This window comes from Miniopterus schreibersii (genome assembly GCF_964146895.1).
Source record: "Miniopterus schreibersii genome assembly, chromosome: 2".
NCBI lineage: Eukaryota > Metazoa > Chordata > Mammalia > Chiroptera > Miniopteridae > Miniopterus > Miniopterus schreibersii.
This window is the reverse complement of record NC_138102.1, coordinates 103156134-103175551: the sequence shown is the minus strand read 5'-3', so window position 1 is coordinate 103175551 and position 19418 is coordinate 103156134. Positions and strand designations below refer to the sequence as shown.

General features: G+C 41.6%; 1 protein-coding gene and 1 pseudogene across 4 annotated transcripts in view; one reads left to right on the top strand and one right to left on the bottom strand.

Moving 5' to 3' along the window:
• Positions 1–19418, top strand: part of ATP8A2 (ATPase phospholipid transporting 8A2) — a 515363-nt gene that overhangs the window by 205145 nt on the left and 290800 nt on the right. The gene's annotated exons all lie outside the window — the stretch shown is intronic.
• Positions 10278–11657, bottom strand: LOC308553560 (serine/threonine-protein phosphatase 2A 55 kDa regulatory subunit B delta isoform pseudogene; annotated as a pseudogene). The gene has a single exon. The product of its transcript is annotated as a serine/threonine-protein phosphatase 2A 55 kDa regulatory subunit B delta isoform pseudogene (transcript).

Genomic DNA, 19418 nt, shown 5'->3' with positions numbered 1-19418 from the left:
TATTTTTGACGAACTTTAATTCAAAATAATCAGCGTGTCAATGCGGCATATTTGGGGTTGCAAATTTTGTTCCCCTACAGTATCATACCTCCACTTCTTTCAGCTTTACATATTATTCACAACTCACCCGATTTTTGCCCTAAAACTCCAGTCCTTCAGCTCATCTGTCTTTTACCTGGCTTGCTGCTGCAGGACACGAGTGAGATCATAGCACCAGAGCAGAGCATTGGGTAGGGTGGAATTAGATGAAAGGTGGGGTCCTGAGCTGTGTGGGGGCGGCTGCTGGGAGTATCTTTAGTTTAGCAGAGATTCAGAGGAAGAATGGGAATCTGTGTCTTTGTGATGAGAAGCCTTATTAATTCTCCAACTCGACGGGGAAGCAGCTGGTTCCTGTGAGAGAGGTGGAGCTCTGCTCACCCCTCCAGGGTTGTCATCACTTCTCCTGTGAGGAAGCTCCGGAGGCACTCTCAGAGCCACATGCCTTCTTTACTAATGATAGTATGGTTATGCTTTTATGATAGACTCTTTGTGATTCAACCTTTTAAGTAAAAGTACTGAGTCATGGGAATTAGTATCTGGAAATGTTTGACGGATTCCCAAAGTGTTGAAAAAGAAGATCCTGCTGGTTCATTGGTTCAAGTCTCTACCTATTCCCAGTAGCAAAGAAAAATGAAGTTAGATTTCTCTTGTGCTAGGTGGTATCCTTTGCACTAACATTTGAGATCGCTATAGAGGTGGCCAAGTATGCTCTATTTTACAGAGTCAAGATTTTGGTCCCCCAAGTATATACACCAAGTAAGCAGTTTCCTTTCTTTCAGAGAAGCATGTAAGGAACTTTGTTCCTTCTGGGGGTATTTATTCAGTCTAATGCTCTCCCAACTGAGCTATTTCGGCGAGCTTTGGGGGTATTTATTAATAGCCCAAATTCCCTGCTCGTGAGTCCGTTTGTAAGGGGATTGGTCTTACAGTATGATTTCTAAGAATACAGCCAGATAATACACACCATCAGCCTTGGAGGGGCTTATCTGAATTCCAGCCTTGCCCTCCTTTCCAAAAACAGGGAGAGAGAAGGCACCAGAGAGCATGCCTGAGAAGGTTACCTCTTTGTCTTTTTAAAAAATCTTCTCTGTGGGCATCACAATCAATTTCTTACTCAGCCCTCTCAGCAACAGCAATACAGTAATGACTGTGACAGTAATGAGGACTAGTAGCCACTTCATGAAGTTTGTCTGTGGGAAAGTTCTGCGTCTAGGAATTTTGGTGTGAGATAAGTTGGATGTAATGTAATGTCAATTAAGTCAAGATCATAGTGAAATAAAGAGTACCTCGCAAATATTTTTTGTTGATGGAAAAACCACCTGAATATTAAAAGTGGTAGAGAAGAAAAATGAACTTTAATGCTGCATCTAAAAATCTGCTGGAAACTTCACCAGAAAATGTACGAATTTAAAGCAGATTAATTCCGTCAAGCTTGACATAGACATGAGCTGTCTCTCCTTCTAGTTACAGTTGTTCTAGGAGACAGCATCTCAAAATGAGTTGTCAGAAACGCCGTCAGATTTTCTCGAGGGACTGTTGCTACAGTTGGAACTGTGTTCCTGATGGAGTAGGCATCAAATAAATTGGACCCATGAATATTAATAATTTCTTAAAAGTAAATGCATAGTGACTCTAAGTCACTGGCCCATAGAAATGGCGGCATTATGCTCAGACTGCAGCAAGTGCCATTAGGGTGCGGATGTCCGTCAGTCCCATACAGTGATCATTTAGAGATAAAGTTCCAACAAGTCATAAACGCAACCTAAAACTCACACAAAAATTCAAAATTTAATGAGTAATAGTTTGTCTTAGGCCTTTTAAATTATGATTTAAATGATCTTGTAAGACTCTCCTAGGAAGTTTGAACTAATGGAGTTTTCCTTTAAATTCTTCAGGAACCAAATAGTGGCATTGAAAATAAGTCCATGTATCTTTGTTTTTAAATGAAAAAACATTTGAAAGAAGACATGTGCCAAGCATTTCTCTCATTTGCCTCCTCTAACTCTACTGAAGTCGTTTCAAATTGGAATTTTACCTCTTTTGGCCTTCCTGAGGGAATTAGGACTCTGAAGACTAATCTCCTCCACACCTACTGTCATGGTTAGCGGGTGGCTTGGAAGATATAAAAACAGTGACCAGATCATTAGCAAGCACTTTTTTTAGAGAAGTGGCAAAAGATCTCCTGAAATTTTTCTGAGAGGCAAAACTAGGGAAAAAAGTGAATTTGCATTAATGTGCATGTGGTTTTTCCCTGTCTCTAGCATGTGTCGACTCATACTATGTCCCGGGAGCTTTGCTCTGTGCTGGGGATAGGACACCAAAATCACCATGCTCACGGAGTCCTATCTAAGGGAGGACGACCCACATAACATTTTAAAAGCGAAGCTCATCGGCAGGCGTATAGAACACTCTGGAAATAAAGGGAAACTTGGGGCAGGAGTGTGCTAAAATTGGGGAAAGTTGAGCCTGACAAAATGAATTGGAGAGAAAGCACATGGGGAAAACGAGGAATGAAAAATCATTCCTTAAAGGAAATTGCTGTAGTTTGGGGAACGCTCTGCTCCATACTTTCACTGCAGGCTGTAAATAGGAGTTCCACGTGAGGGGCAGCTGTGGCTAAGTGAGTTTGAGGGTGCAGCATCTCAAATTCCTCTTTTGGAGAGTCTCAAACCACATAACCAGTTTAAAGTCTCTGAGATGTCCCCCTGCCAAGAAACCCACTTAAATTGGTTTAATCCAGGGTTTTTACAAACTCAGTCGAGCATGGAATCCTTGTAATAGTCCACAGAATGATTTCTGTTCAGTGGCTCAGGGAATACTGTCTGCTAGAGGCTAAGAGGGGCTGGAACGCTTGGCCCAGGCCAGGCTGTAGGAAGCTTTATAGGCCATGCTCCGATTTTGAGTTTTCCCTTTGTGTAAAAATTTTAATGTCTTAATGTCCCCTCTCTGAAACAGAATTGCTGTAATTACACTGAGGCCCTTTGCATTGGAGAGGGATTAAAGAAAGTGGCTGGCCTGTGATCCTCAAGGGACTCACAGCTTAATGGGAAGACAGAAATGCAAGCTATCTTGATAGTAAGGTGATTGTTTTTCATAGAGCTTTTGCAGAATGCTTTCAACCAGGAGAATGCTCCCTAGTGTTCCGTAGAGATTCGGTGATGCTTCGTCCAGATTTATTTGCCTAGAGGTTGGACGAGGAAGGCTGGATGAGGGCAGGGGACACGGGGGTGCCAGGATCGTGGAGTGATGGAGGTCCAGGGCTGAAACCTTACGGATTGTCAGGAAAGGTGTAGGAGGTGGATTTGACAGCATGTGGGGAATGCATTTGGAGGACAGAGAAGGAGGATCTTAGAATTCTGAAGGCTTTTGTCTTGAGCAAGTTCATACCAAATACTCTTGCTGAAGATAGTGCTTTTTTAAATTTAAACTCCTGATTGTGTCTCCACCTAGACTCTTGCCTGGTGCAGAGTAGATATCAAGAAATGAGTGGATTGATTAAATTATGTTTTATAATGTGCATTCCTTATGCTGCATAGTATTAATGGCTGCTTTAAGTTCCCTGAATAATGTTATAGTGTTTCAATGTGTGTGTGGGAACCGCCTAAGAGTCTCATGGTGTTGTCCTCGATACCACCAGATCTCACTCAAAGTTTATTAATTCTTACTTCTAGGTGTTTGCTATCTCAAATTTACCCAGTGTTTTCCAGACATACCATCTTATTAATATAAACATAATATCACTTGCCACAAGACAGCCGTGACAAGCCATGAGCAGCCACGCACGCAGCGCCCAGCGCCGGGCCCTTCTGAACCCTCCCGTGGGGCCGTCTCCTGCCTCCTCCTCGCGTTCCCACCTCTGCCTGAACTTTGTATTTATTATTCTCTGGCTTTTAAAAAGTTCTACCCACATATATGTGTCTTCCTAAACAACAGCATTGCTTAGTTTTGCTTGTTATGAGCTTCAGAAAATAAGTTGTACCTGCTCTCCTGGATTTTGCTTATTTTCTCTGAACATTGTGCTGGAAACAGCGTACGCATGTTCTAATGCAGGTGCGGTTCCTGTCCCTGTCGTGTGATGTATGATTCTGGCGTTGGCGAGTGTGCCACCCTTTCTCCTGGGAGGGATATTTGGGCTGCCTGCAGCTTTCGCTGCTGTGAACAGGGTGCCCTGAACAGCCTTCTACATGGCCCCTGCTGGGTAAAGGTTTCTCTAGGGCGGGTACCCAGGAGTGGAATTGCTGGGTCCTGTGTTTAAGCCTATTCAGCATTGGGAGATGATGCCAAATGCTCTTCAGAGTAGTTGTAGCAATGTACATTTTTTCGACATCATGAGTTTTTGTTGCTCTGTTTCCTCTCTAGCCCCTAGTATTTTTTTTTTAAATATATTTTTATTGATTTCAGAGAGAGGAAAGGAGAGGGACAGAGAGAGATAGAAACATCAGTGATGAGAGAGTCACTGATCGGCTGCCTCCTGCACGCCCCCTGCTGGGAATCGAGCCCGCAACCCGGGCCTGTGCCCTGACTGGAACGCGAACCCCGGTCGCCTGGATTCTAGGTTGACGCTCAACAGCTGAGCCACGCCCGGCCGGGCAGTATTTTTAAGACTTCCTAATTTTTGCCTATCTGCACTTGGGTTCCTCCTTGTGAAGTGCCTGTTAATGTCCTGGTTTTTCTATTGGGTTGTTAGTAATTTTCTTACTGATATGTAGGAGTTCTTTTGTATATTCTGAGTATTAAAATTTTATTAATTTATATGTGTGGCAGATATCTTCTCCCAGTTTGTGACCTGCTTTTTCAGTCTCTGTTTTTTGTTTTTGTTTTTATTTTGACGAAGGAAGGTTTGCAGTTTCAAGGTACATTAATCAGTTGTTTTCCCTTTTATGGCTCCGGCTTTTTGTGTCTAGAAACCTTTTCCTTGAGATCATAAAGGTAGTTTCCCATAATGTTTTATAAATTATTTTAGTTGGTTTTGTCATATTGAATTGATTTTTGTGTGTAGAGGATGCCAAGTAGCAGTCTAATTTTAGTTTTTCCTATGGGCATAAGCCATTGTACCAGTGCCATTAATTGAATGGTTATCTATCTTTTCCCTGATTATCCTCAGTGCCAGCTCTTTTATCAATCAAGTGCCCATATGTGTGGGTATGATTCTGACATTTCTGTCCTTTTCATTAGTCAGTTAGTTTATCTCTCTGGCAGTTGCAGGTGCTCTTTGTTGTCACAGCTTTGTGGTAAGTCTTGAGGTGCCCTGCGGCTAGTCCCCCTTACCTCTTCTTCTGGAGATCTTTGTCTTTTTCTTCTTTTATATAAATACTCTGTTGAGATTTTGAGTATAATTGCATTTAATCTATAAGTCATTTTCTGAAGAAATGGCATCTTTATTATGTTAAGTCAAATAATCAATGACACAATCTCTCTATTTAGTATTTTCTTAATGTCTTTCAAGTAACATTTTATAATCTCTTCTTAAAAGTCTCCTATATAGTTTAGTTTTATTTCTGGACACTTTGTGGTTTTCTATGCTATGATAGATAATAACTTCAAAAAATTTTATTTTCTACTTATACATTGCTAGCATTTCTAAATGGAATTTATTTTAGTACATTATTTTGTAATCTAGGAACCTTGCTAAACTCTATTATTAATTCTTACATGTAGATTCTTTTGGAATTTTAACATAAATAATAACACAACTTTGAATGACAGTTTGGCACATCTTTTCTGTCCTGTCCTAATGGTTAATTTCCTTTTCTAGCTTATCTTGCTAGAAGTAGTCACGGGACTTCTTTGCTATTTTATGATCTGAATTCTTCTCATGTTTTAGTTTTAAGAATGAAGCTTATTATAGATTTTTTGTAGATACCCTTTATCATGTTAATGTGAGTGGATGCTGAATTGGATCACATACTTTGTTCTGTATCCATTGAGGTGATCTTACATTTTTCTTCTTTAATTTTTAAACTACATTCACTAATTTTCCAACATTAAACCAATCTGGCGTTTCTGGAAATATCCAACTTGGTCATGATGAATTACTTTTTTTATTCATTATTGACTTTTGTTAGAATATTTATTTAGAATTTTATATCTGTATTTGAGTGTAATTTGTCTGTAGTGTTGTCTTTCTGTGTTGTCCTGATTGAGTTACAACCTTAAGAGTTATTAACTCACAGTATTGAGTTAGGGACATGCTCCCTCTTTTTCTCTACTGTCACTTAGTTTGTATAAAGCTGGAATTATTTCTTCCTCAAATGATGTTTTGATGATGCTGTGATCCTGAGTTTTCAGCAGATACGTGCTCTCTTTGGTGTACCTTTTGGCACCCTACTGTGTTCAAGAGAAGCCCTCAGAATCGGCACGAGTTCAGGGTCCCGTTCATTGACTAATGCAGATGGGTGGAAGGAGGCTGGTATGAGTCTCTCAGTGAACCTGTCTCCCCAGTGGTGTCTGAGGGGTGGGAGAATTAGAAAACTTTCACATTCTACGTTAATGAAATGGGCAGTCAGCCCAGAGTTCTAACATCATTCCGAATATTATTATTGCTGCAGTTGAACTCCATCAGGGAGGTGAACTGGAGATGGTGGGAGATGGTGACATTCTGCGACCCTTTGCTGCAATTACCCCTCGTGATGGAGAGGCAAGACCACCTGGGGAGGGTCGAAGCTCCTATCAGAGGCTCCAAACCAGAAACAGACTCCTTAGATTATGTGGAGCTGGCCCTGAGCTTGAACATGTTGCTTCCCAAGTTCATGGCCCCAAACAAATCACTAAAGGAAATAACGCACTGTCAGATCTTGCAACATAATTATTTGACTATCCATTTTCTGTAGTTTAAATGAATCACTGCTAAACTTCACTATAGTGAATGTGGTATGCACCCTGTGTAATTTATATTTTGTTTTAGAAATATGTGTGTACATATGAGGAGAGTGAATTGAGACCACCAGCCATTTTGCCAGCTAGTCAGATGTCAGCGTTTCGGTCACTTGATTTCAATGTGTGCTGGTAAACAGCTCTTCTTTCCAAATACAGCAGCATTTGTCATTTGTAGAAGTCTTTCAACAAATGGAACAGAAATAGAAGGTAGAAGATCACAGGCAGAACCAGTGCCTGGGTGAAATCCTGACTCCATCCTGTGTAACCTGCAGCCCTTTACTTAAACACCCCGTGCCTCAGTTTCCTTATTTGTAAAATGGGGATGACTGGTGCTGTAGGAAAGTAGCGAGGACTAAATAGGTTCGTGCATGTAGAAGCAAGGAGAACAGTATCTGACAAAGTGTGAACACTCACATTATTGAGAAGTAGTTCCTAAAATGTAGCTTTCACTTATGACCAGAACCCTAACTTAAATTAAGTGACCCTTGCTGACTTGTACTATTATTTAAATTTGTATTTTTTTTTTTCAATAAAAGTCCCAATGGATTCAGATCTCTGAAATTCATGACCTGTTATTAAAATGTTTTATTAATTCAGGATATAAAGTATCTAAGGAGGTTGATAAAAAGCTTAGACATAGGAGCTATACTTTCTTTTTAACCCCAGAAAGCCACATAAAATGAATTGAAGATCAGTCTTTGGTATTGAGGTCAGGTAACCAGTGTAAACACAAGAGGAGGAAATGTTTATTTCATTCCCATGTGGAATATAAAACCAAAATTAACAAACGAACTAACAAAACAAACAAAAATAAACTCATAGATACAGAAAACAGGATGGTGGTTACCAGAGGGGAAGGGGCTGGGGGGAGGGTGAAGAGGGCAAAGGGGGTCGAATACGGAAGGAAATTAGGCTTGGGGTGGTGAGCAGGCAATAGAGTGTACAGATATTCAATTACAATTGCACACCTGAAAATTATGGAATGCTACTAATTAATGTTAACCCTATAAATTTATTAATTTTTCTTTTTAAATTTAAGTGTAGTTGGTATACAACATTATATTAGTTTCAGGAATACAATATGGTGACTCAACATTTTTAAACATTACAATGTGATCGCCTCACTAAGTCTAGTAATCATTTGTCACCATACAAACTTATCACAGTGTTATTGTCCAATAAATTTAATTTTTTAAAAAAAGGAGGGAATATTTGTCTCTTCCAGCTGGAGACGCGTAGCTGCTGAGTGCGGCGCAGTCCTGGCAGCAGTGCAGTTTAATGACACCCTGGCGAATCTTTCCTCCCTCCCTAGAAACCAACTTTGTGCCTCAGTGTCCCGTTCTGCAAAGCAGGGGCTACATGCTCAGATGCCTACAGGGGTGAGACAGGCAACATAAATACCTGTAGTAGGCCAGGTGGGGACTGTCCCCAATGGCACAGCATTTTCTTCTGAAGGGGCAGCCCCTTTGGATGCTTCCATTCTTTCATATTCAATTGATAGTATCATCTTCTAAAGAATTTCAGTTTTATGGTTGGAGTCTTGAAAGCAGGGAAGCATTAGGAACTAATGAGCCAGTAAATCCAACATGGTCCTGCTACAGTCTGTCCTGGTCACCTGTGGATGAAGGGCATTGATACCTTTGCAAGATGTCATGATATTGTTATGTAATTAGTTACTTTCTTGTCCTTGTAAAAATTTAAAGGAGAAGTACATATTATAGGAGGAAAGTTTATAAAGGAAAGTCAATGGCAAAAACTGAATGAATGACTCATTTCAATAAAAGCCATTTCCCAAGTTGTTTCCCTCTCAAGGTTGTGTACCTGCTGCGGCTCCGGTGTCTGGGAAAGCTGGTCTCTACTGCAGATTTGCAGACATAGTGTGATTCACGTTGCAGTGGGAGGAGGTGACCCTTTGAAACCTAGTTAGAAAAAGTTCTTTCCAAAAGCTATAGATTGTGCTGATTATGATCTTAGCAGGTTCCAACCTGCTGTTCAGGTCTGGAACTTGAGACAAGTTAAGATCAACAAGTTTTTTGCGGTCAAGTTTCATTAATTAGAGTTTGCTGCCAAGTCATGGTTGGGAGGCCAACTTCCCTGCCTGGTGCCTTTCCACAGTTGCCTACCTGGGCTGCGTGGACGGGCGGGCCCTGGCCTAAGCTGTCTCTGGGCCCCTGGACGCACAGTGCTTTGCTGCTAACGCGTGAAGGCAAAGCTTAGAAGGGCTAGAAGTCAGGAGCCCAGTTCGGAAGGCTTTTCCCAGAAGTCAGAGAAAAGGTACTCCAGCGCTGCCGTCTCCCTTTGTGAGGCAAACATGAAGCTTTTCCTTGCCAGCTTTATTATGTCATTGAATTAATAATGTAAAGACTAGATCAGAAGTCAATTTGGCAGCTGTGCCTTTAGGGAAATTTTTGGAAGAGTGACCTTCCATTTTTAATAAGCATGTTATTACATTTAGAATTAAATTACTGAGAGCCAAGCTATCCTCTTGGATTTGCTATTAGCTGTTTTTTCCCTTTTAGTTTTAATGAACTAGAGCAAGTTGAAGCCAGTTGTTTCTAACAGTATGCAGTCAGAAAGGAACTCGGAACCTTTTATTGCCAGGCCCTTTATTTTAGACAAGTTTAACTCTTCTAAATGTTAGAATTTTGAAAGTCTTCTACAAAGTCTCCATTTCTTTTCTTTTTTAAATTAAAATGGGGTGGGGAACACATGGTGCTACTTTGACCACGTTTATGTTTCGATGCCTTCACCAGCTTCAGTTTTCTTACCTGAAGTAAAACACATCTTCTTCAGTGAATTCTTTTTGTGATTCTAAAATTCACAGAGAAAATAAATGGGCCAGAAAGGCCAGTAGTATATTCTGTAATAGATCTGGGAAGAGGGTTTAACTCATCAAATATTAGAACCCAGCTAACAACACCAGTTCTTTTTTTTTTTTTTTTTTTAATGGAAAACACTGTATAGTGTGTTGCTTTTATTAGGTGGTTACACCAGCAGATGTGATGGTAGATCAGGTGTGTAGAGGTCAAGCTGCCTGAGCCTCCTTAGTGAGTGGCACATGAGAACCCCAGTCAGACCACAGAGAGACAAGAGAGAGATACTGGACAAGTTTCCTGTTGGGTGTTTATGTTTTGGACTATAAACTGGGAAGGAAGGCTCAGAATTAAATAAATACATTTATTGTGGGCAATGGCTTTCATTGAGCTCTAAAAGTCTGCCCCCAGCAGGCTCTTTGCCTGCACAGAGACCCCCACAGCCCCCCGGCTGCATGTGCGTGGGTTCCAGTCTAGGAAGGGAACTCCTGCGCTCCAGGGAGAGGACACCCCTTCCCAACAGGACGAGACGCGGTCCATGCGCACTTCCTAGTTGATTGTGTCTTGGAATATATACAGGTTGGTGGCAGCCACGGCAATCATGTCGGCAGGGTGCCGGGCTGTGTGCAGTCTTCTTACTGAAGCCCAGACTGTCCTCACTGATCTCGTCCTCCCTCTTCCTGCCTGGACACACTCTCCCAGGCTTCAGACTGGCTCCAGGGTGGCTGTTCTCTCTGGAAGCTTCCAGGCCATGTCCCTCCATGCGTTTTTGTCAGACATTCTGAAGAAGTTGTTGTAGGACCCTGTCATGATCACACTGTCGGGACTGTTCTAGCAACACTCAGACTTGTGGAAGATGCATCATTTTCGTACAGAGAACACAGCTTGCTTTGGAAGGTATCGGTGGGCCAGGTGGGTCTCGATGGGCCACCCTCCATGTTGTGATCCCAGATTTTCACCGACAGGTCTTCTCAGGCCATCATGCACTGACCACCATGACTGAATTTGTGTTGGAGATGGAGGAGATTGTTTCCGAGAAGAAAGACCTACTGATGGGATCTTCAGGTTCTTCAGAAAACTTAGAGTGTCGGTCCCACAGGGCCGAGGAGCGCATGTCGCACAGCTGGATGCCCCCCCTGCGGCTCCGCTGCACAAACCCGTGCACTGTGCGGGTGGAACTGGCCGAGTGACCACCTCCTCAGCTCCTCCCTGTTCTTGGGCTTAATGTCCACGGTGTTAAAGCTTCTGTCTGTGATCTCTATATGCCACCGATTAATTCTCAGGTCATCGGCAGAAAGATGCGTTTCACGATCACTGTTTACAGAAATGGAATGTATGTGGTGCGTGTGAGCATTTGCACAAAGTCGTGGTGGACTTGCTTCGACCATGAGGTCTCCGGGCTTCAGTATTGGGCATGTGGTGCTCTAATTCTAAGTGGGTCTCGAAGTCATCCCTCTTCATCTTTCTATAACCTTCTGCTCTTTTATCTCATTCACTTATTTTCCATAATTTAATAGTTTTATCATTTGTAGAGAATAGAAAATGAGCAGCATTCTGTTGTGAGTAACCACCTAATTTTATTAAATTGTTCTTTAATTTCTAGACTTTTAAAATAGTCAAACTCTAGCTCATGTCTCTGAGAGGTGCTATAAACATTATATTTTCCCCTAGAATGAAGGTGGCTTTTATTCTCTTGTTCCTGCTGAAAAATAACAACTCTGTTGTTTTTGTCTCCTGCTGCAAGAAGATCTCCAAAGTAATTAAATTGAGTAGTTGAGATGATGTTGGCTTCGCTGCGTCCTTGTCGATGGCTCCCTTGGTCTTTGAGAAGCAGCACTGCAAGTCCTTGCTGCCTGCAAGGCAGCCACAGCCTCCGGCTCCTGCGGATGGGCAGGCACCAAGGCCCCAGCACCTCAGCCTGGCTGCCATTGCCCAAAACACCAGGGTTTTTTTTTGTTCTTAATTTTTATTTATTGACTTGAGAGAGAGGAAGGGAGAGAGAGGAAGAGAAAGAGAGAGGGAAACATCGATTTGTTGTTGCACTTATGCATTCATTGGTTGATTCTTGTGCCCGCAACCTTCATGTATTGGGATGATGCTCTAACCAACTGAACTACCCAGCTAGGACCAAAACACTAGTTCTTAAGACACTGTGGTGCTGGGGTGACATTAAAATAATGGAAACCCAGAGGGCAGTTGAAAAATCACTAGCTAGCAAGTTGGATCTATTTAAATATCAAATAATACTCCTAAATAAGACAACTTATCATGAGTGATGTTGGCATAGAGAAATGACAATGTGGAACTAAAAATTTCAATCCCATATTATCAACCTAAGACAAACAAACGAAAGGGCACTCCAGGTCAACTAAACTGTATTAAACTCTAGAAAAAATATTAGAAAATAAAAAGATACTATGCTCGGGTATGGAGCAATAAACCGTCACAAATCTAGAAATAGTCTCTTATTCTGACAAGACCTCCTTGAGAGCAGAACCTGTCGGGTGTCTTGCTAAGGAAGGTTAATGACTACTACAAGTGAAAATGCCAGTGTATGTACTAGCCTGGGTGGAGCCTAATATTTATCTTTTCTCTCTCATTCATTAGCTTATGATATCTAAATCATATCCTAAATACCATGAAAATTGCTCTAAGAAAAGAGTGGAAAACCGATTAGGAACTTGAGCAGGATTAAATTAGTATGCATAGCTCTGGTGAGACCCTCTTCCCTTCTATCACTGGTGTAAAGCTAAATTTAAAAGATGTGAGATCTAACATCTGAATCATGATTATGGTTATTAAAATTTGATTAAGTGCATTCTCTGGAAGTGATAGATAAACTTGTTTGTATAAAGATATTTAAAAATACGGCATTGGGTTTTATTTTTATTTTTTAAATATATCTTTATTGATTTCAGAGAGAGGAAAGGAGAGAGAGAGAGAGAGAGAGGAGAGTCAGAGAGTCATTGATCGGCTGCCTCCTGCACGTCCCCGACTTGGGATCAAGCGCACAACCTGGGCATGTGCCCTGACCAGGAATTGAACCCCGATGCTCAACCGCTGAGCCACACCCGGCCGGGCAGGCATTAGGTTTTACAGTGAGAAAAAAGGCTCAGATGCTAATTGATTGTCTGAAGCCATGATTTTCACATATGAAATTGATACTTTGAGCCTCTCTGCTTCCAGGACACTTGAGGCAGCATAGAGTAGTAATTAACTCAAGAATTCTGAAGTCAGGTGGTCTGGATTTGAATCCTGGTTCTGCTACTCTGTAGCTCTGTGACCTGGAGCAAATTACTTAAACTCTCTCTGCTTAGGCTCTCCCAACTGTAAAATGGTATTATTACTAACATCAACCTCCTAGGATTATTGTGAGGGTTAAAGAGTTAAAATATGTACATTCTTTAAAAGAACATACAGAATATTGCAAGCACCGTGTATGTTGGTTATCATTACTTGCTATGATTGATGGGCGGAGGTTTACACAGAGGAAGCTCACAGTATGAAGTTATTTTGGGGGCTGCATCCTTGGCCAAGTTTTGTAGGTTCCCCAAGATGGTTCCCCATTTTTTAGAGGAAAATAATTTGTAGCCTTAATACGTGATTGATTTAAGCTTAAATACTGCCTGCCTCTATATGCAATTCTGGTTTTCTGATTAAATTCCTTGTTCTCTAGCTTTACTTGTTGAAATTTTTTAAAAAATTTTATTGAACAGGAGAGAGGTCTTACTCATTTTTAGATTATTTGGTACAAAAACAATGCTCATGAAATGTTCTTCATAACTGACAAAAATGTGGCTGGAAATTAGCAGTGAGCCTCTGTCATCTGAAACAGTTATTCTGGGAGGCATGAGTTCACAATCACTGACCTAAAGTGAATTAGTGATCAGTCTAATCTGGAAAAAAATGAGTGTTTGGCACAAACAAACCTTACACATCAGGGCACTGATGGGCATTGTCTTTAGGCTGCAAATGTCCCTTAAAACTCTGAGCTGGTGGATCTAAGACAGGGCCCCTGAAAAGCTTAAAGAAACCTAGGTCTGTGCCGAAGGAGTCTCCTGGCGTCCTGTAATTGCATGTGACATCCTTTCAGAATACAGAAGAAAATCTTTATGTGAAGGTATGACTAGCTCATTTCCAAGCTCCCTGTCAGTGAACAGGTGGCAACAGTCCAAATACAAAGGAAAAGGAATCATCTAGCACCTAAATAGCAGGAAGGCAGTGCCAAGATGGACATTTAACTACCCTCCCTGCACTTTGTGCTGGGTACCAGAAGGAGAGCCATCCCAGGGAACATGCACAGGTGTCCAAATAGGATGTGGTGTCTCCATTTGGCCTGTTGAGGAAATCAAAGCTCAGAAGAGATAAGTATCTTGACTATGATCACACACAGTAAATGGCAGAGCCAAGATTCAAGTTCAGTTCCAAAGTTGATGATGCTCCTGAATACGTAGGTTTAATAAGATTCATCTAATGCCTCTAAAAGTTAATTTGGTGCAAATGTGACTTTTACTTCAATATTCAACTTTTTCCTTAAGAGTTATTTCAACTTCATTGTATTCATAAAATTTGAATTAAACTTAATTTTATTACTGAGCAAGTCTCACGTATGAGTTCATGGATGAGAGAGGCATTCTTCAAGTCAGCTTTGCAATTGAAATTGAGTAACTAGAGTAGGACTGTCTCAATTTAACCTCATTACCAGCTGTAATATTCAGATGGCCTAATAATCCATATTCTTTTATGTTTCACTGAAGATGATTAGGCTACTGACTTTTATCTCTCAATCTCCAGAGTTGCATCTGAAATTCTCTATTTTAAGGATCACAGACCATCTTCTTTTTCAGGACTAGACTTCTTTGTTCTAGATCCATTTTTGGGTGATATAAAGTGATAGGTGTAGGACTTTATTACAACCCATTATGTGCAGAACTAATATGAATTTTGCCTCTATTCTAGCCATTTTCTGAGTCAAAGACATTTTCGAAGGCCTCCTTAATAGAAATCTATTAATCATTGGTTACTTAAACCATTGTGAAACCTCTAACTTTTAGGGGTTACTGTAGCAGAATGAGGGGGGAAAATTCTGAAGTTTAACTAGAAACTATAGAAGTTACAAGATGAATGATTAAAATAGTAATTTGCTTTCTTACATGTTGAGTGAAATGCCTTAAATATTGATTAGGCTTAGGAGAGAATATGAAATTAGATAGAATGGTAGTGATAGTTGAGATTTTATTATTGCTTTCCCCACCCACATCTTTACTGGTGTGGCCGAAGGTCACTGGGCATGTCACTATCAGGAGGTGTCTGTCTCAAGGCCTGCCTATAGTACTGATGTAAGCATTCTCACCATACAAAAAAGAGAAAAAAGTTAACTGTGTGAGGTGGACAGAGAGAGAGAAATATCGATGTGAGAGAGAAACATCGATTGGCTGCCTCCTGTACATGCCCCAACCAGGTTTCAAACCTGCAACCTAGACTTGCCCTGTCCGGGAATTGAACTCACAGACTTTTGGTGTACTGGCTCAGGCTCCAGCCAACAAAGCCACCGGGCTCAGTTCATTGTGTTCTATTTTCTCAGTAAGCATCCAGTGACTGACAGATATTGCCTTAAATGCCTGGACCGTTTATTGCCAGATATTGCCTTAAATGCCTGGGGCTTAGCTGTGAGCCAGGGCACCCCTTTAATGCGAAGCTAGGTCACCTGAAGCTCTGCTTTAACCTTTACCTCTTATTTGTGCAGAGTTGACAAAACTACCAGAGATACAAGCCTAGGGTTCTCTCAGGCCTTTCTGAGCATGTGCCAGTTCTGGACACACACATCGCACTCTAGCTTTCAGAGTATAGGTGGTGGCCATTTCAAGACCCATTTCTTCAAGAAAACTCCTCCTTAGCTTCTGGCTTCCCAGGCTTTTGGGTCTTTCTACTGTGTGCACCATCCACTGTCTCTTGCCCCAGGTGGGCATGGGGAATGTATGTCTTTAAGTTGTCCAACAGATGTCACCACCACATGGAAAGCCACTCCAGCCCAAGGTCATCCCGTGCACCAGTTCCTCAGGGAACCAGCAGGCGGGTCAGAACGCATATGTACAGAACTTTAAGAAGAAGGTTCGGATTAGCCCCCTGGCACCAGTTAGTTACACCAGCCACGCGGCCACCATCCTCATAGCCACAGCGTGCTGCTGGGAACGGTAGGCAAGTACGTGAAAAGGCCACGGCTCTTTCTTAATGAAATTCAGCCGCCTTGATTCTCATGAAGCACTCCCACAGCTATTGTAGATTTCTTATTAAATACTGGCGTTCTGAAGTGTTGACTGAGTCAGGTTTGGTGGCGTAATACGTGGTTCAGTGGAGGAACCCTTTCTTTGACACCCTATTACACCATTTTCTGCAATGTCCCTTGGTACTTACTTTCTTTTTTGGTCTTTGTTTTTATTAGAACTTAATTTTTTAGAGCAGTTTACGGTTCATATCAAAATTGAGGTAGAGAGATTTCCCATCTCTCCCCTGTCTCCAAACATGCACAGCCTCCTCCGTTACCAACACCCCCACCAGAGCGGCACGTCTGCTACAGTTCACGAACCTCGATTGACAAGTTGTGGTCACTCCAAATCTAGTTTACATTAGAATTCAGTCTTGGTGTACATTCTACTGGTTTGGACAAATGTATATAATAACAGGTGTCCACCGTTATGGCATCATAACGAATGGTTCCACTGCCCTACAGATCCTCTGGGCTCCTCCTGCTCATTCCTGTTCTCCCCCCTCAAAGCCCTGGGGAACAGTGACGTTTTTAACTGTCTTTAGAGTCTTGCCTTTTCCAGAGTCATAGTTAGAATCATACTGTAGCCTTTTCAGACTGGCTTCTTTCACTTAGTAATGTGCATTTAAGGGTTCTTAAACGTGGCTTTTCATGGCTGATAACTCGTATCACTGAATAATATTCCATTGTCTAGATGTACCGCAGTGTGTGTATCCATTCACTTACTGAAGGATCCCTCGGTTGCTCCAGGTTTTGACAGTTATAAATAAAGCTGCTATAAACATCTGTGTGCAGGTTTTGGTGTGGACATAACTTTTCAGCTCCTTTGGGTAAATACCCAGGAGTGCGATTGCTGGATCCTATGTAAGAGGATGTTTAGTTTTGTAAGAAACTGCCAAACTGTCTTCCAAACTGGCTGTACCATCTGCATTCCCAGCAGCAATGAATGAGAGTTTCTGTTGCATAAAATCCTCACCAATATTTGATGTTGTCAGTATTCTGGATTTGGGGCATTCTAATAGGGGTGGGTAATTACGTTTTGAAGGAAGATATGTTCATGTTATATAAATCTGAATAGTAATGTTTTTAACTAAACGTGCTGTTATTCAAGCAGCCTTTCAGGACCTGCAATGTTTTCTTGCCTGGGGGTTATGACACCAGCTGTACAGCAGCCTCTTGTCCCGCAGTCAAGTCCTCGCAGCCGGGTGGACAGAGTCAGAGGTGAAGTGACCTGTCCCTTCCCTCTTGCTGTTGGTTTCCCAGTTGACTCTCCTGGGCCTTTCACCTGTGTTGTCCCTCTAGCTTCATGCCCCTGGCCTCACCATTGTTCACACCACTGTTCAGTGTTTTTGTCTGTCTGATGTTTTTAAGGCACTTCTTTGATCTGTTGACTGAGAAAGGAACATTTTACTAACTTCTGTGGCTCACGTTCAAGATGCTCCAACAATTCAGCCTGGTCTCATGTACCTACCAGTCCCCACTATGCTGCTCTCTGTTCCTTCTAAAGGTAGCCAGCCTCTATTCCTGGTGTGGAGCCCGAGGGTCTCCACTTCATAGTTTTTTACTCCGATTTCTCCTTCCCTCACCTTCTCTTCTCCCTGTGTCCACAGTCAACCTCTCCTGCAAAACCTAGCCCAGAGGTTGATTCTTCCAGTTGTGGGGGATTAGGAAGGCTTTGCAAAGTTAAAATCTACTCTTTTTGTTTGATTTCTGAAAAGCTTTTTACTTAACTTTATTACTGTTTGGCTCTTAACACTGTAGTGCCTTGTGTTATAGTTATTTTTGGTTCATATTCTATCTCTTCTTTTAGACTCAAGATATATGTGGATGTCATACATTGGCTCACTTTACATTCTCTGAATTTCTTGGCACAGTGCCCTACTGTCTGAAATGTTTACTGATATTTGCCAAATAAGTGAGTATTTAGGTTTAGCTACATAAAGTGAAAACTATTCTCAGAAGAATGTTTTACCATTTTTCAGCTATCAAACCAATATAGCAACACAGTGTGATTTTAAACAGATTTGCTGGGCCTGACTGGGAAAGCCCTTAGCTTGGTTTCCTTTCACTTCCTGGGAGAAGCAAGTAGCAACACTGCATGTCTTAGTGGATCTTTCTTCTGACACCTTAATTAGAAACTTACAGATTTCCTTGCAGCCCAGCTATGTGCTTAGGCGTATTATTTTGTCTAGGCTTTTCCTGGAATCACAGTTTAATGGTTTTCCTCCATACAGTGGGTCCCTAGCACTGAAGGCTTTGCCCATATGTGAAATCACAGTGATTCCTTGTTGACTTAATTACTGGAAAATTTGTTTACATTGTTTCCTATTCACAGTTCTATTATACGTCTTGCCTCAGCTGTGCCTGCAGCCTCTGGAAAGATACAGAGGAGGAGGGTACAGTTCTGTCCAGTGGGGGACTTTGTAGGCCATGGCATCTACCTTGGATGGGTGCCAGCTTAGAGCTAGGATCTGTCTGTCTGTCTCTCATCCCTTTCTTTGTCTGTCCCTGCATGCTTTTGTCTTGTTTGAAGATTGTAGCTTTTTCCTAGAGGAGTAATACAAAATGCCCAAGGATATTCTGATTCCATTTCAACTTGTCCTTACAAGACCCCTAGAGAAGATAAATTAAGTCTTTCACTTTTTCTGTTTGTAGCATCATAAATTTTTTTCTGAAGCACTGGATGTCTCTCGTAGCATCACCTCAGTATGTTGCTATGCTAAGAGAGTCTCCATTTCTCTTTGCAAATGAGAGTAGGGAGATATTCTTTCTAACACACTTGATAGGGGAATTTAAATCCAAAACTATAAAGAATTTGTTTTTAAAGTCTGGGCCTTCTTATTTACAAAATTAAGGCACTAAATTTTCCACACTTCTAAACTTCTAATTCTGGCTCCCATCTATTTTCTTGATTCCCTGAATGCATTAAGTCAGTAGTATTTCTGATGCTGCACTTACTGTTTGCTGGGCCCTGGTTTTACTCCTCTTTGAGTGGAGATGAATTTGACCCCAGGACAGGTCAAAATCTGTACCAATAGGTCCCAGTTCTGCCTTTTTGAACTTACATATTCAATCTAATTTCCCTTGCATATGATAGCTATTAAAACATTTCAAGACTGCGAACATGCTTATTTAAGACCGGAAGAGCCTGGGTCACAGAGAAAGACGGAGGCAATTACCGAGGGGGAGCAGACAGGCTTGGGTGGCTGGGAGACACTGGGAAACGTGAGTAATACAAGGCATCAGGGGAAAAGACGACAGGAGCAGGGCAGGAACAGAAATCTGGGAGTCTGATAGTTTTTATGGTCAGTGTTCCCTGACAATCTCTTCAGCTCCCTTCTTCAGAATGAAAAGACGAAAAGTGCTTTAGATTGAAAAATCACAGAATTTTCACTTTAAGACCATCTTTCCATTCAACTCCTGCC